The 25493-nt window shown below is 36.0% G+C and overlaps 1 pseudogene across 1 annotated transcript in view; it reads left to right on the top strand.

The window, feature by feature from the left end:
• LOC149130144 (histone-lysine N-methyltransferase SETMAR pseudogene) overlaps nt 1–23310 on the top strand; it is a 43279-nt pseudogene extending 19969 nt beyond the window's left edge. Inside the window, exon 2 of the transcript XR_016239251.1 lies at nt 22277–23310. The product of XR_016239251.1 is annotated as a histone-lysine N-methyltransferase SETMAR pseudogene (transcript). The remainder of the gene's footprint in view (nt 1–22276) is intronic.
• The last annotated feature ends 2183 nt before the right edge of the window (nt 23311–25493 follow it).

Raw genomic sequence — 25493 nt, 5'->3', positions numbered from 1 at the left:
ATGTAATTCTTATTTTTATTCTAAATAATATATTGATATGTTCCTTGTGTTGCTGTAATTATTGAGTTATATGTATTTATGTCGGTGCAAATCCTAACTATAGAATGATTATCTAAATTTTGTCCCTTCTTAAACCATGCTATATAATGTCTAACCTCTCGGGTTCGACCTGAACAAACACTTACAAGCAATTGTGTAATAAACACTTTTCGAAAGACAAAACAATATTATACATATAGAGGGGTTGAAGAAAATCATGGTAACACCTAGCATCATAGCATCATAATTTTGAAATATCTATAAAACAGTCAAAAGCTTGTTTACTTTTATGCTTCTTGGTTTATTATTAATGTTGCTTAATATGTTTTGCTAAAATTGCTGCTTCTTTTCAGACATCAGACAAAGCTAATTAAAATTCATTAAAATGACAGATCTATCGGACTTTCAAAGAGGTAAAAATTGTTGGTGCTCGTATGGCAGGCGCTAGCGTACGAAAACAGCCGAAATGTTTGGTGTATCAAGAAGTACTACCAGTAATTGCAGTCTTTGAAAAAGAGGGAAAAACTTCCTCATCGAAACAAAACTCCGGAAGAAAACCAAAATTTTCAGAGAGAGACCGTTGGACTCTTATGGGAATCATTAGAAAAGATCGCAAAATTACAGCTCCTAAAATTACAGGAGAGCTTAATGACCACCTCGAGAACCCAGTTTCCATAAAACTGTTCACCGGGAGCTACACAAAGCCGGATTTCACAGGAGGGCTACAATCAGAAAACCATTACTTTCAAAAAGAAACGTTGCAAAGCGTTTAGAGAGAAGTAAAAACCTTCATAATTGGTCGCAGTGGAAGTATGTTATTTTCTCGGACGAGTCATCCTTTACCTTATTTCTTACCACCGGCCGAGTATACACGTGGAGACAGCCAAAAGAAGCATTTGACCCAGACTGCCTTCTTGTAACTATTAATCATGGAGGAGGATATGTGATTATCTGCGTCGGGGCTACCATATCTTGGAAATCCGCCGGCCAATGGTTTCCCTTGATGGTGGAATTAATAATCAAGATTATTTAAGCATCCTATGGTTGCAGAACTGTTTCTAGAGCGAAACGCAATCTTTCAGTACGATAATGCACCAATTGACACAGCTAAAGTTGTTACTGAATGGCACGAGGAACATTCTAGTGTAGTTGAACATCTTATCTGGCCACCACAGTCCCCAGATCTTAATATTATTGAACATTTATGGTACATTTTAGAAAAACAAGTAAGGAGTTGATATCCTCCACCATTATCACTATAAGAACTTGAGACTGTTTTAGCTGAAGAATGGACAAAAATTCCTCTGGAAACAATTCAAACTTTGTATGAGTCCATACCTCGTAGAATTATTTGTATCTATAATATATATAGGGAAATCAAAATAAAAATATGGGAAACAACTAAAAGAGAAATGACATACACAGTGAATGTGCTAGTCTGATGTTCATATTAAGGTGAGTAACATTTCGAGTGTGGGTCTTTGTCAGGAAAAGGATAGAGTAGAGATCCAGAGATAAGGGAAAGAATAGTCTGAGAAATGCCAGTATGTAGTGACATGGCTGAAGAGACTTAATGTTGAGATAGATAGAGAAAGTAGGTTTTCAAGGCAAGATAGTGAGAAAATGACCAGTGTCTGTATATTCGTTTTTCTGTCAATGATGAACGCGTGACGGACTGGTGCTGCAAGGTTAATAGCAGTAGTGAGATTTGGTGCTGAGTTGAGCTAGGGTGTGTGTGTGTGAGTGAGTGTTGCTGTATGTGTACGTCATTGTTTGTGTGTACGAGCTGTGGATATGTATGTATGTATGTTTATGTGAGCTTGTGTGTATGTTGGTTTGTGTATATGTGTGTGCATGCATTCCTGCGTATGTATGTGTTGTGTGCGTATACTGCTGTGTGTGTGTGTGTGTGAAGGATTTTAGCGCATGCCAGGATATGGAAACGAATATTTGTTTAGTTGGTACGAATATAAAATGTGGGTGTAGAAGCTACGTATATATATGCGTGGAAGTGTGAGAAAGATGACGTAGAATAAAATAATTTGAATTCCTTCAAAAACTTAAAATTAAATTTAATGATAATTAAAAAATATAAAATTAAAATACAGTAATAAAATGATAATATTAGAAGATCTTAATATTTCTTCAATTAAAATAAATTTCAACAATTTTAATCTATTCAAACAGTATGTAGAAGATGTTACTGGGAGAAGATTTGCTTTCCAAACGTTGTATGGGTTTGAAGAGAGGTGTTGACCAGTTCAAATAGAAGTTTATTTGTTGTGGATCCCTTGAGCGAGGCACATACATATGTACGACGGGCTTCTTTCAGTATTCTTCACCGAAATCCACTTACAAGGTTTTGCTCGATCCGAGATTTTAATAGGAGAGTCTAATCAAATGTGTCAAGCAGCTGAACGGAACCTAGAGCCATGTAGTTCGGAAGAAAACTTCGTATCATACAACCAAGCCTGACGCCTACCAATAGTTTTATAACATCTAATGGCTATTCGGCTTCACCAGAATTTTAATTGTAATTATAGGGACCAATAGGTGAAAAATGGGTGAGCATCTCTGCCCTTATCGTTTGACAAATCGCAATATACTAGACACTTTTTAACAAATAGCGACAAAAGTGTTTGCTGGATCAATTTGCCTAAAAGAGGGCCATAACTCGGTGTTTTACAACAGATGTTGCTTTTGTTGTATTAGTAACTGATAACGGTTCACTGCGGGTTGGTATTTCGCAAACACACACACACACACTTCAACACAGATATAGAATCACACACACATGCGTGTATCTGTCATAGGGAGGGTTCTTCCCCTGTTAGCATATGTGTATACATTAGCGTTCTTCCTAGAGCACATGGAATATTTAACTCCTATTTTTTTCTAAGATTTTCGTCACACTAGCTGACATTTACTGGCGATTGAGTTAACATCTCTGATTTCATATTGCGGCCAGGTGTCTTTATTCATTATATATATATATATATATATATATATATATATATATATAGAGAGAGAGAGAGAGAGAGAGAGATTATTTAAAGGTCACAATACTTCTATTAAAGCGCTACAATTATTTCATATGTTGAGAACTCAAACTTATTCTCCACGTGTAAACCACATATCATAACGAACAGTAATCAACGGAAAACGAAAACCGGAAAACGAAAATTAATGTGTCAAAAGGTACAAAAGCTCTCCTCCTTAGGACACGATTTCGACGAAGATATACGTGGGCCTTACAGAGGGTAATTTCAAGGCCAGGTTCAATAATCACACCCTGAGCTTCAGGCACTGAGATAAAAGGTAAACGACCAAATTATCCAGTCATATATGGTCCTTAAAAGATAAAAGTGTCAGTTACAACATTCATTGGAAGTCCTTAGCCAAGTGTAAGCCCTACACCAGCAGCAGTGAAAGGTGCGGTCTTTGTAATAGGGGAAGATGGCTAATCTGGAAAAGCAGCTTAGACGCAGCTATATGTCTAAATTCAAGAACTGAACTTTTCGGATCATGTCCTCATGTGGCTAAATATTTGTTACGTTTTTGATTCCCCCGAGATTACAGATAGAACTTGCTTTTTATATTGTGTCCACGTACAAGCTTTCTATCTCTCTATACTTTTTACTCGTATTTCTTATATATCTTTTACATATATTTTTACATATTTATAGAGATATTGTTTTATAGTTTTATTGCTCATATATTTTTTATACATTTTTCTGTATTTTACCTTCCACCCTGCATTTTCCTATGCGCATATAGACGTGTATATGAAAATTTTCTGTGCGCACGTGTGTGCGGGTATGTGCGTATACAGACGTGTATTAGACGTGTATAGGAAATTTTTTTTGTGCGCGCGTGTGTGTGCGTGCATGCGGATATGTGCGTATATAGACATGTATATGAACCCTTTTTGTGCGTGTATGTGTGTGAACGTGTGTGCGTGTATGAAAAATTATTTTTGGCGAATGTGTGGGTGCGCATGTGTGTGTTTCAAGCCAGTGTGGACGAGTATATGCACATAGGCACATGTATGTGGATGTTCGTGCGTGCATGTTTATGTATGGACATGCGTGCTTACGCGTTCGCTATGAGCATTTTTACTCCTTTACTTTTTATATTCTGATTGCTTTATTTTTTACACTTTTTTCTATATATTACCTCTAACCCTGTTTTTTTTTTTCTTGTGCATGTGCATATATAGACGTGTATATGAATATTTAATGTGCGAGTGTGCGTGTGTGCGAGCGTATATGCGGGTATGTATATATTTTTGGGCAAATGTGTGGGTGACCATGTATATGCTTCAAGTGAGGGTGGATGAGTATATACATATAGGCACATGTACGGTTATTTTCATAGCATCTTTTTGATGGCCCGATAATTAAAGAGATGCCGGCGTGGGTTTTCGCCCCGACATCCGAAACTCGGAGTTTTATCATGGTTACCGAATAATTGTCACATATTATATTTGCAGATATATATATATATATATATATATATATATATATATATATATATATATGTATGTATGTATGTATGTATGTATGTATGTATGTATGTATATGAGTCGCAATTTATGGATCATACATACATACATACATACATACGCATCACCAGATTTCGATTTATCAGTTTTCCGATTCAGTATTTTGTCTGACATTTTAAATGAGGATAAAAATTCATGAAATATTTGAAACGAACACAAAATAAAGAAACAGGTTCGAAATTGATTGTTGCATAACAAAATATGATAGCAGAATGTAAAGCGATATTATATTGAATGAAATCACAGTGACAACGTGACTGACATCTCAGGTGTGGCAGTATTAGATGACGATATGAATTTACCCCAGGTCTGTCCATTATTCACTTCTCACTCCTTTAAGAAAAATGATCCTGTCTAAAATTAACGATGGTTATCTTGATGGTGGTGGTGGTGGTGGTGTTTTGTGTGTGTGATATTGTTGGCGTTGTCATTGTTGCTGTCATATCCTCCCAGTTAGCTGATCAAATGACAGTATTGCAGCCACAGATATATTGTCCCGGATATATTACGACTGCATCAAGCTGCAACCATACTGCTCTGGTTCGATGGTTGGTGGGTGAAATGAGGCCACGTCTACCTGTTGCGCTATTTCTAGTTGGTGTTTAGCTCTCACATGATTTCCAGTTAAGTAAACATTCTAGCCATGACCATCCTGTCTTTTGGGTAAGGGTAATGTCCCAATTACATAATTTACAATATCCTTTCTTTCGTATGATAGTAAGGTGTGAGTTGAGGGAGGTTTAGCTGCTTTTTCTCCCGGGTCATGACAGCAGCCAATTGATATGTTTGCAATAATTGTTCTGGCCCTCTCTGTTCTGAGATCAAATCCGGCTGAAGTTAAATTCTTTGAGGGTCAATAAATAAACTACCAGATAAACCTCCCCCACTGATTCCATTAAGGGCCCAAGGCAAGGCATTTGAATAAATCGTGGAGTTGGACTGAGCAGAATTATGTAGGGTGGTGGTAGTTGTGGTTGTGGTAGTGTTGATGATGGAGTTGTTGTTGGTGATGGTGGCATAGATACTAGTGGTGGTGTTCGTGGTGTATGTTGTGGAGGTGAAGGTGGTTGGGGTCATTGTGATAGTGGTGATGCCTTTTGCAGACGAAGGGTAGTATTGGTGTAGTTGTAGCTATTTAACCCCAGTTCAACCCTGAACATAGAATCTGAGACACTCCAACCATGACATATTGTCTGGATTACCTTTACACACCATCCCACCACTGGTTGAAAAGGATTTAGTACCAGTAATATACTGTTCCTCTTCTCATCTAAATCCCTTTCCTAGGTTTTGAGGCTATGGCCTCTGCCTTGCTTCCACTGCCTAATTAATTAGCATACATCCAGAGGAACACTCCGTCGGTTACGACGACGAGGGTCCCAGCCGATACGATCATGAGGACACCTTGCTCGTGAGATTAATGTGCAAGTGGCTGAGCACTCCATAGACACGCATACCCCTTCAAATATTTCGTACGGAGATTCAACGTGACACAGAGTGTGACAAGACTGGTCCCTTGAAGTAAATGTGAAACTCATTTTTGCTGAGTGGACTGGAGCACCTGAAATAAAGTGTGTTGCTTAAGAACACAACGCTTCGCCTGGAGTCGAACTCGCGACTCTACGATCGCGAGCCGAATACCCTAGCCATTTAGCCAACCGCCTTCACGCATGCGTACATACAACACATATATACCTACATACATAAAATAGATACAGTAAAGTGTCACTAGGGGATTTGGCTGTTATTTCACTTAAGACTAGAGACTATGAACAGGCCTTCCTCATTAGCTCAGTCTTATATAAATGCATACATACACAAACATATCTATCTATCTATCTATCTATCTATCTATCTATCTATCTATCTATCTATCTGTCTGTCTGTCTGTCTATGTATCTGTCTACCTATCTACTTCACCTTCTCTCTGTATATATATATATATATATATATATATATATATATACGTGTGTGTGTGTATGTGTGTGTGTGTGTGTGTATGTATGTATATATATATATATATATATATATATATATATATATATATATATATATATATATATGTATATACATATAATGCAAGAGTGTTAGGGGTTGAGGATTCAACCCACTAAGGGATAGTATCTATCCAATATACTGCTGGGAGGGTACCCAATTATTGTTACACTAGTGTTATACCAAGTGTAATAAGTGGGTGCGGGTAAAAAGGAGGGTTATTTTACCCTACATTTATATAGCAATTAGAAAATGGAGGAGAATATGCGGTACTCAACGACTTGCAGACAGTGTATTCCGTTAAATTAATTAACTTATTTTGTAACTAAAATGACAAAAACCACAAAATACAAATGCTTATGACATACCATGTTATATTAACAATCGAGGTTACAAATATAAAGTACATTAGGAATTTGAGAATAAACAGAAACTTACAGCTGTTTCGGCCTAGCGTTGACATGCCCCATTCTATCCGAATAGCTCCTGCCGGAGTAATTAGCAGATGAAATGCTGAAATGGGGGTATATGCATGATTCGCTAGGCCTCTTCAGAGATTCACAAAAATTTAACAGAAATATAAAGTAAAAAATAAAAATAAAAATAAAATAGTAATAAAAATAAGAATACAGTAAAGATAAAATAAATAAATAAATGAAAAATGAAAATATAAAAATATAAGGCACATAAAAAGCCTACAAACAGTATATAAGGTCATACAAATAGTTATAGACACTCCAATATACATGTCTGCGTCTGTGTGCATAATCATACTTGGATATCAAAGGATTCAAAAGCATATATATATGCGAGTACATATGTGTGTATATATCTATCTATCCCCTCACACATACGTACACACATACATATATGTATACACAGACATTCCCATACGTACATGGTCCCTGGCACCAACGTTATTCGTTGTGTTTGAAGGCTGTTTATGTTTTTAAAAAAATTGCTGAGTGCGTGCGTGTCAGTTCTGTAGGTGTTCGATGGGTCTATGTGGAAGTCCTTTCCAGAGGAGTTATTAATACTTTAATAGCAATAATAATAGTGATAATGATGATGACGATGATAATAACAAAAACAGCAACAACAGCAACAACAACAACAACAACATCAACAATAATAATAATATACCAAATTTCGAACTTTGCGGTGTGGTGCCCCTTTATTTTTCTGCGTAGAAGATCATGTTCTTCCTTTCAATGGGTATGAGAGATTCTGCTGCTATTTGGGGAGGATTATTTTCTACAGTTAAGGATATTGTAGCTGTAACTTATAACTGGGACGGCTAAAGTGTTAATACCTATTATCTTGTTTTTAGCATTGAGCTCTGTTTTTAGTATTGATCTAACTCGTCTATAGTATTCTGTCTTTATTTTCTCTTTCATTTGTGTGTGTTATATCCTATCTAGTTCATTGATTCCTAAATATTTGTATGTCTGGCTTTGGTCTAATACTCTTATTTCATTGGCTTTATCTAGTGTGATGCTGCTACTCTTAACTAATTTTCCTCTTGTCAGGGTTGCTTTGGCACATTTTTCTAATCCGAATTTCATATCTATTTCCTTGGTAAATCTATGTACTGCCTGTAGTAGTGTTTCCAGTTCTTTATCATTTCTAGCGTATAATTTTAGGTCATCCATATATAAAAGGTGGCTGACTGTTTTGCCGTAACATTTGTATCCGCATCCAGTTCTATTTAGCAATTCAGTTAAAGGTGTGAGTGCCAGACAGAACAGGAGTGGAGAGAGCGTGTCTACTTGGAATATTCCTCTTCTAACGAGGATGGCTTTCGTTTTCACGAGTCCCTCTTTTGTTTGGAGCTGTAGCACTGTCTGCCATTTATCCATAGAGTGCCTTATATATTTTATAGTAATTGGTGCCACCTTGTTTATGGCTAATGTTTCGATGATCCACGTCTGGGGAATACTGTAGAAAGCCTTTCGGTAGTCGATCCAGGCCATACTGAGGCCTTTCTTCTTTCTGCGGCTGTCTTCAGTTATGGCTTTATTGATCATTAATTTATCTTTACAGCCGTATGAGCCCTTGCAGCATCCCTTCTGCTCTTCTGGAAACAGGTTGTTATTTTCCAGGTGCTTACTTAATCTCTGCGATATTATTGCAGTAAAGGCTTTGTAGATCGTAGGGAGACAGGTTATAGGTCTATAGTTTTGTTGTTTTTCCATTACCGTGGATTTGGGAATTAAGATGTTTTTCCGTTTCGTGAGCCATTCAGGCATTGTCTCTGGCTCTGCTAGTATGTCGTTAAAGTTTTCAGCCAGCTTTTGTGCATTCCTGTCAGGTATTTTAACCAGAAGTTGGGGATCTTTTCGTGCCCAGGTGCCTTCCATTATTATTATTATTATTATTATTATTATTATTATTATTATTATTATTATTATTATTATTATTTAGCAGTTTTATTTTTATAGCGTGCTTTCGCTTCACTACCGAGTGCAGCTCTGTGTGCCTTGGCCATGTGCTGTGGTTTGCTCTGATGCTCTTATGGTTAATGCATTGAAAGTGTTTTACGTAGGATGTGTGCAGTGCCTATGCTGTTATCTGTATTTTATATATATTTGTTTGTCTTGGTGTTTTTGTTAACTATCTGTCTGAATATTTTTTATCATACCTAATGACCCCTGTTTTTAGACTCCACATTCGAGTTACCTCTATTTCCAGGTCTTTGTATTTTCTCTATTTCTTTGAGAGAAACGTTGTCATCTGCTGGTATTGATACACCAATTAGAAAACATTTGTTTCTTCATGATTTCCGACAACTATATCTGGCCTATTGACCTTAATTTCTCTGTGTGAATTGGCATATCCCATAGTATGGTTGCTTTCTCGTTTTCTGTGACCTTTTCTGGCGTGTGTTTATACCATCATTTTTTGTTGTTATTCCATAGTGTTGGCATAGCTTCCAGTGTATATAGGTCCCAAATCTGTCGTATCTGTGAATATATTCCTTCTTATCCGGGACTGGGCAACCAGAGATAATATGATTTATTGTTTCTTGTCCATCTCCACATATTCTACAGTTACTTGTTATGTTTCTTTTCATTATATGTTTTTGGTAATTTCTGGTGGGTCTTGTGCAGCAATTAAAAATCCTTCAGTCTCTGCTTTGAGTCCTGAGCTTCTCAACCATTGCTGGGATTTTTCTCTGTCTATTTCTTTTGCATTTAGTTTAGCCCAGTATTTACCATGTAGGGGCTTTTCTTGCCATCGTTTTATCATGGCCCGTTGCTGTTCTAGTTTTAGTTTGGATTTCATTTGTTTTATAGCTTTTGTTGTTTCTTCTTTTTCTTCAGAGTTGTTAGGTAGTATGACTTCTTGTTTGTATTTGTCAGCTTACTTAAAAACTGAAAACGGTTTTGTTTTTGTTTTGTTCGTGTTTTGTGGCTATTTATATTAGTTTTCCTTGCTTTTGAAGTAGGTATTTTTGCAGTTCTATGGTGGTTATTTTATAATAGTTTTCCAGCTGTATAAGACCCCTATTGCCTTCTGTACGTTTCTATGTCAGATTTTGGGTTATGCATCCTAAATTCTCTCATTATTTTTCTTGTTTTCTTGTCTATTTTGATTAGTTCATTTAGTATCCAGTCAAGAATTATGGAGCTGTAACTCATAACTGGGACGGTTAAAGTGTTAATACCTATTATCTTGTTTATCGCATTAGGCTCTGTTTTCAGTATTAATCAAACTCGTCTATAGTATTCTTTTTCCATATTTTCTCTTTCATTTGTGTGTGTTGTATCGTATTTAGTTCATTGATTCCCAAATATTTGTATGTCTGGCTTTGGTCTAATTCACTTATTTCATTTGCTTATCTGGTGTAATCTTGCTACTCTTAAATAGTTTTTCTCTTTTCAAGGTTGCTTTGGAACATTTTTCTTAGCCAGATTTCATATTTATTTCTTTTATAAATCCATGTACTGTCTGTAGTAATGTTTCCAGCTATTTATCATTAGTAGCTTACAATTTTTAGGTCTTCTATATATAAGAGGTGGCTGATTGTTTTGCCATAACAGTTGTATCTGCTTCCAGTTTGGTTTAGCATGTCAGATAATGGTGTCAGTTCCAAGCAGAAAAGGAATGGAGAGAGCGTGTCTCCCTAGAATATTCCTCTTCTAATGGGAATGGCTTTGGTTTATTCATGGATTATCAATATTTTTATTACCTTTGCACAGCTTCTAACGCTGGAGATGTACTATGGTGTCAGCTGTTCATTACCAGTGAACTAAGGTAACACCCCTTATTTTTCGAACACCTTCCGGAGTATTCGAGCAGTTCCAAGTAGTGCTGTTTTCTGCAAGTGCTCCACCCTTATTGCAGCCCCTATTTTTTCCATGTACTTCTCAAGATTTTTACTCACGGTTCCCAGCGCTACGACAATTATTGGTACTACTATCACCTTTTTCATCGACCACAACTGTTTAACCTCCCAAGCTAACTTGTGATATATATCGACTTTTCTTTCTTCCTTATTGCATACCTTGTTGTCAGCTGGGCATATTATATTTATCATCCAGGATAGTTTGTTTTCTTTCTCAATTAACACTATGTCTGTCTTCCTATTCTCTATCTCCTGGTCGCACTGAATCATAAAATCTTTGCATTATCATTTTCGATGATGCCTTCGGGTTTATGGTCGTACCAATTTTTTGCTGTCAAGTCCATACTTGTTACAAAGTGTCCAATAGACAAACCTTGCTATATTGTCGTGGCGTCTCTTATATTCATTCTGGGCTAGTAGCGTACATTGGCTGGTAATATGCCGTAAGGTTTCCCCATTTTGTCCACAAATTCTGCACTTATCACTTTCTGATGTGTTGTCTATTCTGTATTTTATGTATTTTGTTCTTAGCGCTTGCTCTTGAGTAGCATAGATTAGAGCCTCCGTTTCCGGCTTTTAATCACTTTTAGTCATCCACAGCCATCTTTTTTCTGTCTGTCGCATCTTCAACATCTCTATGGAATTGAACATGCATTCTTTTCTTTCCACACCTATTTTCAGTTTCATTCGTTTTCAATTTCTTGTATAATGCTTTATCTTTGCAATCTTTCATCCTGCACAAGCCTGACCTTCGTACGTCTAATAATAGCGGTTCTGTGACATTTTGTACATACCATGCTATGTTGTTTTCTTCTGCGCTAATGCTGTGTTTGCATCCAACAAATCCGCTTCCCCCTCGTTATCTTGGTACATACAGTCTGTCTGTGACATATTTTGGGTGGAGTGTCCCATATCTAGTTAGCAACTTCCTCGTCTTTCTGTCTAAGCTGTTTAGTTTGTCTACTCTCCATGTGATTACCCCTGCTCCATATCAAAAGAGTGAAACCACCCAGGTGTTGATAGCTTCGATCTTATTCCGTCCATTTAATTTCAACTTAAGGATCAGCCTCAGTCTGCGCAAGTACTCCACCTTAAACTTTTCTGTCATTTCTTTCTCCATCGGTTTATCCATTTTCAATATCCCAAAGTATTTATAGTCCGTCTCTTCTATCTGCTTCATAACCTCCCCGACGGTATCATTAACCGGTCCATACATTTGATTTTGCCTCTCTTCAAGACTAAGACACCATACTTTCTCAGCCCGAACTCCATTCTGATATGAGCACTCAAATTATACAACGTATTAACGAGGGAACTGACTTGGGATTCATGTTTAGCATAAAGTTTGAGGTCATCCATGAATAAAAAATTGTTTGACTTTTTGCTGGAGGCTTTTGAATACATACCCAGCTTTCGCTTTCCTCAGAATCAGTGTTAGTGGTATCAAGCACAGTACAAGGATCCGTGGGGACAGGCAGTTCCCTTGGAAGATGCCCCTCCTGATTTCTACTGTCCCTAAACTTCTTTCGTATGCTGTCAGGTCCGTGCTCCAATTCGCCATACTTTTTCCAAGCAATCACTCAATACCAAATAGGTTCATACACTCCATAATCCAAGAATATGGGATCATACCGAACGCCTTACGATAGTTGATCCATGACATGGATAAGTTACTTTTCCTCCTCTTGCAGTCTCTGAGTACTGTTTTGTCTATCAGAAGTTGATCCTTGGTACCTCTGCACTTAAGCTTGCAACCCTTCTGGTTATGTGGCAAGACCCCATTTTTTACTAGATGTTCGTACACTGACTTGACTCTTCGAGTATTCCAGTCAATAACTTCCACATAAGTGGTAAACAGGATATCGGTCTGTAATTGTCTACCGTATTGCCTTTTTCGATGTTTTTCAAGCACAGCACTGTCATTACCAAAGTCAACCGCTTTGGTATTACTTGATCGGCATTTAACAAGGTGTTGTGTTGCGCAGCTATTCGTGCATGACATTCACCAAATATTTTGATCTAGTAGTTTTAAACGCCATCTGGTCCCAGGGCCTTCCAGTTGCTCATTTGTTTGCTGATTTCCTTCACTTCCCTAACCGAAATGACTAGTTCTGCATGTTTTGGACAGACTGCTGTTTGTTTCAGTTCTTGTAACCATTCAGCATCCTTCTTGTGCTCCTTGTCTTTGCTCCAGATGTCACTCCAAAACCTTTGGCTTTCAATGTTATCTGATATCAACTTTTAATCTGTACACTCCATTTATAGAATCTCTTCTGATCTACTCTGAATAATCTATTCTGCTGGTAGCCCTTGAGTCTTTGGTCGCATTTTAGTATCTTTGCTCTCTTTGCAACGAGGCGCTGTTTCAGGATCTTTCTTTCGATATTATACTTCCTTTTAAGTGCCCTGTATTTTTGTTCTCTTTTAAGCTCCCCTTTCTCTTTTCGGTCTAACACAGAAATTTCCTTCGAGAGCATGTTTAACCCTGCCTGGATTCTTCTTTTCCACCATGCATTTTTTCTTTCGTCTCTCCCATTATGTTCCTTTTTCTTGACATCCATACCCACGTTTTCTGCTACAACAATACTTGCTGTCTTGATCAAATTATTTGTTTCTGTGATGTTGTTTGTTCTGATGTATTTCAGGATTTCATTGACATTTTTCGTTTCTTGTTTCAATTTCCACCGATCAACCTTTTTAGGGTTGCAAATAATGTCGCTATCGTTCTCCTGTAGTCTTACCTTTATTCTGTCGTAGTTTGTCTTTGGTTCATCTGTCATGTCGCCATTATTTTTATTGTCTTCTTTTAGATCATCTATATGTCTCTCATCAAGTAAACTACCAGTACTCCTTTCCTGTGCTATGAGATTACTTTTATTAGTAAGAATTGTAGTCACCGTTATCTTTGCTGCTATTTTCCAATACCCGTCTTTTGATAGATTCGAGCTCTATTTCTGTGACCCAAAGGTTTTTTTCTTATTGATCTTTTTTCTCTCCAATGATCATACATACGTTGTCGGTAACCCCTAAGTTGAGCACCATTTCTGGATATCGACAGGCTGGAGCCAGACCAGAATCTCTGAACCTGCCGGGTACAACATTGTCACCATCAATGGCTTCAGTTTCATTACTATCATTATTCACAAAATTTTATTTTTTCATTGTCACTTATATGAGATAGTGATTATCAGGTTGCGCAATTACCAGTGTTTTTATTTTGACACCATTACTAGATGTATCAATAATCAGTGCATGGGGGGACTCTACCCGCTTCCTTTCATTATTATTATTATCATCACTGATATCACTGATATTATTGTTTTTATTTTTTTTTTACTATTTGTCATTGTTATATTAACAGACTCAGCGGTCACACAGGCCTATGCAGGCTAGGGGTGGCACCAATTTCCAGTGCTGCTCACATGGAAAGCCGCATAGAAAAAATACTATTTGATCTGGCCTTCCTCAGTGATGTTAGTTGTAATTTAAAAGCGATGTAACTACTCTTTCTGTCATGCGGAACGACTTTCCAGAGTGTCCATTGCTCGCTTGTAATCCACTTCGGTGAACAGGCTCAGCGTGTGAAGACTAAGTTCGTTGCATTCATCCTTATTTCTGGAGCCACGATAACTGTTGTTTTTCAATACTGTGTTTTGTCGCTAGCTAGGTTATGTTCTCTAGCCACCGGTTCCGAGAGGATGGTAGATTTTAGTTACTTCATGTGTTGTTGATGTTCTTGTAATAGTTGTTGCTGTCTTTTTCCTGGGCAGTCTTCTTCAGTCTTCTATCGCCGTTGTCAGTTACTGGTCTATTGTTGTATTTATGTGTAGTATCATCAGTGATGGCAGCAACAGCAATAGTAGTAGGGGTGGGGATAGTGGTAATAGTGGTAGTCAGGCATCAGATTCCTGTTCTATCGCAATAGTAGTAGTTGTAGTATTAGCAGTTGCAGCATCTTATTATTATTTTTATTATTATCATTATCACCATCACCACCATTACTATTGTTATTATCATTATTACTATTTCCGTTTATTATTAAAAGTTTTTTTTTTATTAAATATTCTTTATTTTCAACATTTGTCTTGTACTTGAAGTAATCATAAGTATGTGGTTGTTGAAAGAAATAGTCGGGGGAAGTGTAACCGCTTGGTGAATAGATCAAATTATACAGGTCTATAAATAGATGCAGCAGATAGTGAGGAGGTCGGCAATAGAAGACAAAGGAATCTTCGCACCCTTTGGGTCAGCAGGGATAAAATATGTTTACTACTACCAGCGACCAATGAGAGCGCTGACTCTTGCCTTGAAAAGAAGCAATTCACCCTGTTCTATTTGTAATTACTGGTAGAAAAAGCAATTATATATATATATATATATATATATATATATATATATATATATATATATATATTTATATATATACTGATATTCACGTCGCTGAATTTTTGAATTTCTGAATTCAATTGTGCTGTTGCAATAAAAGGTATGTTTACATATTTGGGTAGTCAGGGAGAAAAGAAAGATAAAAGTTTCACACAAAATTTAATATATTAAAGTTTTTAAGTTTTCTTGAGATGTTCGTTTGTCTGTCCAGTTGGAGAATACAGTAGTATTTTCGCAATGTTTACATTTTCGAATACTCAGGGAGAGAGAGAAAAAAAGGAATAAAGTTTTAAGATTTACTAAATATGGTCTTTTGTATGTCCGCTCAGAGAAAATTGTAGTGTTTTTAGAATAAAAAGCATGCTTACATTTTTGAATACTCAGGGAGAAAAGAAAGGATAGGTATTCACAGAAGTTGTAGATAGAGCGCCAGCCTTTTTAGGGGCTGGACGTGTTCTTCGCTGCTCTGACCTGTCAGCAGCTGAAGACACAGAAACACTAATACAACCCACAGGACAACTTAAAAATAACTCCCAAAGACTGGAATATCTACAATTTCCTGTGAGTATTTTGAATTTCCCACAAAATAAGTAAAGAAACATACATATTTACAGCTTTCGAATACACAAACGATCAGCTTTGAAACTTTAATATCTACAACTTCTGTGAATACCTATAATTTCCTTCTCCCTGGGTATTCTAAAATGCAAATATCCTCTTTATTCCAAGAACACTACAGTTGTCTCTGCTTGGATAGACAAAAGGTCATCTCCAGTAGATATTAAAACCTTAACATCTACAATTTTCTGTGAAAATTTTATCTTCCTTTTCTTTCGAAATCCTATCTCCCTGAGTATTCGAAAATGTAAACATTTTTTTTTTTGCAAAAACGCTACAGTCTTCTCTGAACAGACATACAAACAAACATCTCTAAAAAATTTAGAAAGTTTAATATCTCCAATTTTGTATGAACATTTTATCTTTCCTATTTTACCTGACTACCCGAATATGTAAACATGCCTTTTATTGTAACAAAACATTTTTTATTATTATTATTATTATTATTATTATTATTATTATTATTATTAACATTCCTTCGTAACACAGTGTACGTAAAAATGCACCGGCGTCTTTAGTCATCTGTCAAGTCACAAGAACAGCAAACAGATAATACTGTGTCCAATAACGCTGCTTTTTGCAAGACATAGGATTTGCAGTTGCCTTAAGAAGCCTTGAAGTTTCGATGGGATTGCGCACAACGCTTCGATCACCACTGGTATCACTTCTACATTATCCTTTTGCATTCCATACAGTCTTTACATTTCCGCTTTCAATTCAGATTACTTGATGACTTTTTTCAACCACTTTACTCACGACATTCATATCATTTGGTATGGCTGCATCAATGATCTGACAGTATTTGTCTCTCTTATTCAATATGACAATATCCGGCCGACGGTGTTCGACAACACGATCCGTCTGAAAATCATAGTCCCAGAGTATCGTTACTTTTCCATCTTCCTGCATAGCTTTAATTGATACATGCTCGTACCAGTTCTCTGTTACTTCATATTGGTATTTATGGCATAAAAGCCAGTGAATATACGCACACACTTTATCGTGGCGTTGTCTGTATTTTTATTATGCAAGGCTCTTACATCCCCTAACTAAGTGGGTCACATTTTCCACACTCTTTCCACAGAGTCTTCATTTCTGGGTGTCAGAAGTTGTATAGATATTATACTTCACTGAAATGGTAGCGAGAGACTGGTCTTATGCAGCAATGATCAGGCTTTTGTTGGTACGCTTCAGGTCACCTAGCTCAAGCCATACCTATGATGCTGTATTATCCTTAACGTCTTGAATATTCCTTTCAAAGTGTCCGTGCATTCTCATTTCAAGAAGGTCTTTTCTCTTCTCAGCTCTTTGGTTCAACTCTGCCTTGCCCACCATTTCTCTGTGTAGAATGTCATCCAGCTCCAAACTCCCTACATATTTATCCCTTTACTAACGTTGGTCTCTCCTCATGGTAACCGCAATCCTCTGCAGGCTGCTTTCTTCCCTCTTTTCATATTAAGTACTGAGCATTTAATGATCTCAAATTCCATACCAATGTCCCTACCACACTTCTGGACTGTTTTGGTTAAGGACTGTTTTTTTTTCAGATTTCCCTAACAATTTCTGTTCATCAATAAATAGAAGATGGTTCAATGATGGGTCTTTCTTCCCACATCGGCAACCAATCTTAACTTTCCCAAGTGTCATTGTTATGGGTATTAGTGCAATTACAAAAAGTAACGGTGAAAACGAGTCACCTTGGAAAATTCCCCTTTTAATGTTAACTTCTCCTAGGAATACATTACTTGAGAGTAATTTGGTTTTCCACTCTTTCATGTTATGCATTAGAAAATTTGTAATGTTGTCAGCAAAGCCAAACATCTGCATTCAACGATCCAAGAATGAAGCATCACATCATATGCCTTCTTAAAATCAATCCAAGCTATAGACATGTTTGTATGATGTTTTTTGCAATGCCTCAAGACTGTTTTCTCAATTACCAGGTGATCGTTGGTATCCTGAGAGCTCTTCCTACATCCTTTTTGTTCCATTGGTAGTATTTGTTCCTGTACCAGGAAAGTGTATGTTTTTGCCGCACATATTCCAGTATCTTCCAGATTATGTTTAGGCATGCTATGGGACGGTAGTGTCTCACAAAATTCCCCTTCTATTTTTCATTACAAGTGTTGTCCTCCCAGTCACCATTCACGCGGCGACTATACCTTTCTGGACAATTGGGCTGCTAGTCTTTTATGCACCACATGACACCTCTTCTGCCAGAAGCCATGAATCTCATCCGATCCGATCCGGGGGCTCTCCAGTTAGGCACTTTACCCACTTTTTCCTTCACATCCCCAGCGCTTATAACAATATTCCTTTGTTTCTTTCCTCCTTGTAATTATGTCTTGATAGTTCTTATCCACATTGCATCCCTTTTTTGCATCACATTGTTTCCCCATAATCCGCCCCAGAACTCCTTCAATTGATTTGAAACAGGACTAACATTTTCCCTATTGTCTCCTTCTAACATTCGGAAGAATTGCTTAGGGTTATTTTTGAACAATCTGTTCTCCTCGAACTGCTTATTTCTGTTCACAAACCTTATCTTCTGGCTTTTTGTCATGATCCTCTGTTTTAACTGCTCTATTACTATTACTGCATCAAACCCGTTCTTTCGTATTTTATATTTCTTCTCTAATTTTTTTCGACCAGTCTTTTACCCATTTCCCAGTTTCCTCTTAACCATTACTCAATTTTACCTAGATCTTGCCTCGCACGCTTTATGTCCCTTTCAATGCGTCGTTTCCACCATCTTTCTTTTGCTCCATCATTTTTGTTCTCTTAAGTTGTAATTTCTCCTCAACAAGTAGAGCAGTATCCCGGAGAAGATTCCTTGTTTGTGTTATGTCCTCTGTTTGGATGTATGGTATGACAGTATTCATTTTTTGTGCTACTTTATTTATCATGCTTCTATCTACCCTTCTCATATTAATGGGTATTTTTTTCTTCTGGAGCATTCATTAAGTCGGTGAGTCGTCTTTGAATTTCAAGCAATTCATTATCTAGTAGGTTCATTTCCCCTGCATGTCCACCCGCCACACTATCAGGGTTCACTGTATAATGTTCCTGTTCCTCCTCCTTAACTGCCCCATCACCATTCTCCTATTCCTCCTGTCTACTCTTCTCCCTGCTTTCAACTCCTACCTCTCTATTTTCAATTCCGACCATTCTTTGTAGCCCATCTGCAGCGTCTCTCAGACACTCACTGATCCGAAGTATTTCTGCTCCAGTTAAGTAACTCTTCCTCCTAATTACACTCACTTGGTTCATTAGTTTGTTTTCTGACATTGGACACATATCGTTTTCCATCCAAAATTTCAAGGTACGTCGTCCTACTCCGCGACTTCTTTCTAGCTTTGTTCCTTCATGACATTCCATAAGTGTATCATACTCTTCCACGTGCATGTGATTTGTTGTGACATAACGACCGTCCGAGGCCAGATCACTGTCCATGATGCAGGGGGTTTCGGACGTGCCGGGCGAGAAACCTTCGCCATGAGGGCTCTAGCTTCATTCTCGCCGTTAATTCTTTCCTTGTTGTGTTGCATCATGCTGTAATGAGTCATTCATGGGGTCCCCATGAGATTTGTTACTGAGATCCCATCTTTCTCTTCCGCTCTTTATTTGTATAAACACGTGCATTAGTATGTGCATACACATATATATGAATAGCTTGCTTGCATTGTGTCGCCTCCATAACCACAGTGATTATCATTACCACCATCTTTCTACCTATAGCATTTGAAATTATCAATAATAATATGGTCCTGGTATATTGCAGCAGATCATCACTATTTATCAAAAAACAAACAAAAATTAATAAGGAGGGAAGCACCTGCCAATATATACATACTGCACAATTACAAAATCTGTAAACCATAGTAAATCTTCTAAAAAGAAAAGGAAAATCAAACAAAAAAATCAGAAAATCAAAAATTCAACGACGTGAACATCAGTATATATGTATATATATATATAATATATTAATATTTCTAAGTCTCTCAAAAGGAGACTACGGCAGCGGTACTGGAAATTAATAGTTATCGCCAAGCCAACATGGCAGTCCTAAAAATAGGACGAATGCTGCCATTAATTAGCTCCAAGAGGCCATCGCCTCTAGCTAGCTATGTGACACACGAATCTGTGTCCATTATAACATTCGAACAGGGTGGGGTCAGCTTTCACTTGCTAGTTTCGAGGTATTACCTCTTATCAATGTAGAGCAGCCGAACCCAGCAAGCGTCGCTTAAATCTTTATTACGATCATAATGATCTATATACAGAAAAGACAATAACAGGACAAATAATACAAAAATGTTAATATGAGTTCGAATGAGCGTTAGGATAAAAATTTACATAAATAATTAAATTTGGATAACTTTAAACTAAAACTTTAAACTAAGACTTAAATAAAGAAAAAGACACAAAGAAAGAAAAGAAAATGCAAAGTTTAAAAGATCGAACCTGGTAGCCAATAAGGCCCAGCAGCTAACTTTTCCTTTTATCGATGATTAAGCTGAGTTTCTGACACCCACCTTTCTCATCACATCCTTCCATCGTTTTTCATATTCTTTCAGCTGTAGGGTCTTCCTCTCCAGCCCCATCTTGCTTTTCAGATGATATCTGAAGTATGAGAGCAAACCGGGACCAGAAACGAAGGACCCTGCCACTAATCCTTCCATTCTAGTCCTCCAAACACACTCTTTCAATACAGCAACCGTACAGTAAAAACATGCCTCACCTTCCTTTGAGAGTCCAGTTGGCGGTATCATCTTTATTATGGATCCAGCCGATAGCTGTACTCATCCCAGATGTGACAACATATGTTCTACGTAAATTATCAAACTCGAATGTTCCCGACAATGTACAAAAGCGTGCTGGACAGTTTCCCTGTCCAACTCACATCTTGGACATGTTGGTGGCACTGCCATTCCGTTCCGAGATAACTTATCGCGAACAGGTAAAGCGTTCCTGTAACACTGCCAAGCCAGGGATTTTTGGTAATTATCCAAATACCCTGGCCTGAAGGTTTTCTTGAACAGGTTGGTAAGTTGGTTCTCATCGAACCCCAGAGCCCCTCTTAGGACGTCGTCATATATATATATAATTCTCTTTACTCTTTTACTTGTTTTAGTCATTTGACTGTGGCTATACTGGAGCACCGCCTTTAGTCGAGCAAATCGACCACAGGACTTATTCTTTGGAAGCCTAGTACTTATTCTATCGGTCTCTTTTGCCGAACTGCTAGGTTACAGGGACGTAAACACACCAGCATCGGTTGTCAAGCAATGTTGGGGGGACAAACACAGACACACAAACATATACACACACATACATATATATATATATATATATATATATATATATATATATATATATATATATATATATGTATACATATGTATACGACGGGCTTCTTTCAGCTTCCGTTTACCAAATCCACTCACAAGGCTTTGGTTGGCCCGAGGCTATAGTAGAAGACACTTGGCCAAGGTGCCACGCAGTGGGACTAAACCCGGAACTGTGTGGTTGGTAAACAAGCTACTTACCACACAGCCACTCCTACGTATATATATAATAATTTTTCCAGAGGATGTAGCAACCGTTACCAATATAGCATAAGAACTTACCTTAGGAGATCATTAACTAGATTCCTTAAGGGTCGTTCTCACAGTTTATATTTATATCATAAGGTTTTTAAACTTTTAAATTTTCATATTCAAAAGAGACAGAGACTTCAAATTCGATATATCGATTTATTCACCACTCTATGTTAACATTTCTGTGCCAAACTTATCCAGTGACTGGTCCATTGGATTTAGACGTTTGGCACTTCTTCAGGAGTGGTTACCTTTCGAACAAAACACGAAAAAACACATACATAACTATTATTAGGTCTTTAGGATCTCGTTAGCTTTCGTCTTTTTTATTATGTCTAAATCCAATGGACCAGTCACTGGATAAGTTTGGCACAGAAATGTTAACATAGAGTGGTGAATAAATCGATATATCGAATTTGAAGTCTCTGTCTCTTTTGAATATGAAAATTTAAAAGTTTAAAAACCTTATAATATATATATATATATATATATATATATATATATATATATATATATATATATATATATATATATATCAGGTCATCCCATAAGTTCTGTCCGATTTTACCTTTTTTAAAATTGAATGAAATTTAATAGTATTTTAGAATGTCTAATGGAATTTAAAATTATTTTTATGCATTTGTGTACATTTAAACTAATTAAATATTATTTGACAGAGTAATAGAATTAAAATCTCTTTGATTAAAACCCTTTCTAACATGGAAGTATCCAAAGAGCATTTGAGGCACATAATGCTTTATGAGTACAAAAAAGGAAACTCTGCAGCCGAAGCGACTCGAAACATACACTCAGTTTATGAGAAAGAATGCTTGAATGAAAGAACTTGCAGAAGATGGTTCACAAAATTCAGAAGTGGAGATTTCAGCCTTGAAGATCGAACAGGATGTCCAGTTGAGTTTGAAGATAAGTTCCTGGAGGCATTACTTGAAGAAATTCCTGCATTGGCAATAAAAGAATTGGCAATAAAACTTAGTTCTAACCATACAACTGTTCATCGTCATCTTCAACAACTTGGAAAGGTTCCTAAACTTGGAAGATGGGTGCCTCATGAATTGTCCGAAAGAAACCGCAAATCCCGAGTTGACATCTGCTCTTCTCTCCATTCTCGCGAAATCATCTCACCCTTTTTTGGATAGACTTGTGACTACTGACGAAAAGTGGATCTTCTATCGAAATATTAAACGTCGTAAACAGTGACTTGGTAAAAGGGAAAAGCTCAACCACAACCAAGAAGGGAACTTCGTGGGAAAAAAGGTTCTTCTCTCTATCTGGTGGGATTGCAAAGGGGTAATTCACTTTGAATTGTTACCACCTAATGCAACAATCAATGCTCAAGTCTACTATCAGCAATTGCAGTGTTTGAACCAAGCTTTGAAGAAAAAAGACCTGCTTTAGTGAATCGAAAAGGAGTGATATTTCATCAGGACAATGCGCGAACCCACACTGCAAAGATCACATCATAGAAGATCGAAGAGCTTGTTTGGGAAAGAATTTCTTATCCACCTTGTTCTCGCGACCTTGATCCTTCAGACTACCATTTTTTCTTAGTTTACAGTCATTTGAGGAACATAACTTTCGCAAGCTAGGGGGAGTTCGAACCTGACATTTCAGAGTTCTTCGCTTTGAAACCGAAAAGAGATTTACATTGATGGGATTATAAAGCTTGTAAATAGATGGAATGAAGTCAGGTACATTGATAATCAGGTACATTGATGATTAAATTTCGATTAAATATAACATTTGATCACTTGTTTTCTTTATTCAAAATTCGTACAGAACTTATGGGATGACCTGATATATATATATATAAATATGATATATATATATATATATATATATATATATATATATATATATATATATATATATATATATATGATATATATATATATATATGATATATATATATAATTAAAAAAAAACACAATTATTTAATTCATCCAAGAAAATCCACAATCACATATAGAAACATTTAATAAGTAAATACACTAAAAAGACCTATAATAAAAATCAAAAAAGTACAAAGTAATAAATATTAGAAGAGTAAAAATGACTACACGTGTTTCATAATCATATTTTCAAATAGAAAATAAAAAACATTGAATTAAATAATTGTGGTTCTTTTCTCTAAATTATATATTTTATATATTATATATTGTGAAATTATATTTAATTTTGATAAATTAAATTTAATTTTTCCCTGTAAATTTGGAATTTTTCTCTGATATTATTATCATAATTATTTTAATATTGCAATTTATAAATAACGTTTATCGTTTGCATTTAACTTACAATTTTCGTTAGTTATGGAATTTACAGGTAAGATAGAACCGCTGTTTTGGAATTTATCTTTCAAGGATATCCCCCTTCCATCTAGAAATGAATATATTTTGAAACTTATTAATAATATTAAGGATTTTATTACTAGGATTAAATGGAAAGAATACTACAATACTTATAATATATCTAATGATAACGATGTAGAAAATTCCAATTATTTTAATTCAAAATTTAAATCTAGAAAAGAACCCCCGTATAATAGGGATATACAGATTTTAGAGGATAATATTTGGAAGGTGGTGAAAAATATTAAATTTCATAAATACCCAAATAGACATAATGTTTATTTAAGAAATCTAACTATTAAAATAAAAGAAATGCGAAATATGGAAGGAATTATAGTACAATCAGATAAAACTAGGAACCTGTATAAACTAGATGTTAAATTATATGATAACCTATTAGAGAAAGAAATTAATAAAAAATATAAAATAGTTCCAGATAATACTCTTTACTCTATAATAAATTCTATGAATTAATAATGATGAAATATGAGTTAGATAATAAAACTGAACCTTATGTTCCTATGCACCCTAGAATTACTTTGAAAAACCATAAGGATACTTTTCATTCTGACCCTAAAGTTAGATCTTGCAAATCAAATCTAGGTAAATTAAGTAAGATAATTTTAGATAAATATATCGATAGATTAAATGATATTAATTACCTTAAATTATGGAATAGTACTGTAGATACTTTAAAATAGTTTAATAATATTAAAGATAGGAATACATATAAATTTATTCAAATAGATATAGATAATTATTATTCTTCTATAAATGAGATTGTACTTAATAAGGCCCTAATTTATGCAATGAAGAAGGTAGGTAGGACTTATGATGAAGTTAATGTAGCTAAGATGGCTAGGAAATTGTTGATTAAAGATAATAATAAATTGTGGTCTAGGAAGGATACTAGGGACTATTTTGATATACCAATGGAGGCACCTGATTCTGCACAGGTAACTGATTTAGTAGGTATATATTTATTATCAGAACTTCAATTGGAAAATTTAAAATTGGAGGGTGGTTTATATAGGGATGACCTTTTATTACTAACTAAGAATTGCACCAATAGAACACTAGAATTATATAAGAAGAAACTATATAGTTTTTTAAAAGAAATGCATTAACCATTACTATATATAATGAGAACTATAATGTTAATTATTTAGATGCTAATTTTAATTTAATAACAGGTAAAACCCAACCATTCCATAAAATTAAGGAAACAATAGATATATTAATGCTAATAGTAATCATCCACCTTCAATTAAGAAATCGTTAATATATAATATAGGTAAGAGATTTTCGTTACTTTGTTCTAATTTTGAGATTTTCCAAAAACGTGTACCTTATTATAATGAAGCCCTTCGTGAGGCGGGATTGTGTGGTAAGTAGCTTGCTTACCAACCACATGGTTCCGGGTTCAGTCCTACTGCATGACACCTTGGGCAAGTGTCTTCTACTATAGCCGCGAGCCGACCAAAGCCTTGTGACTGGATTTGGTAGACGGAAACTGAAAGAAGCCCGTCGTATATATGTATATGTATATGTATGTGTGTTTGTGTGTCTGTGTTTAT

This window comes from Octopus bimaculoides, chromosome 30 (genome assembly GCF_046866305.1).
Source record: "Octopus bimaculoides isolate indiv1 chromosome 30, ASM4686630v1, whole genome shotgun sequence".
Classification (NCBI taxonomy): domain Eukaryota; kingdom Metazoa; phylum Mollusca; class Cephalopoda; order Octopoda; family Octopodidae; genus Octopus; species Octopus bimaculoides.
The sequence above is the reverse complement of the archived record's forward strand: the minus strand, read 5'-3'. Positions and strand labels throughout refer to the sequence as shown.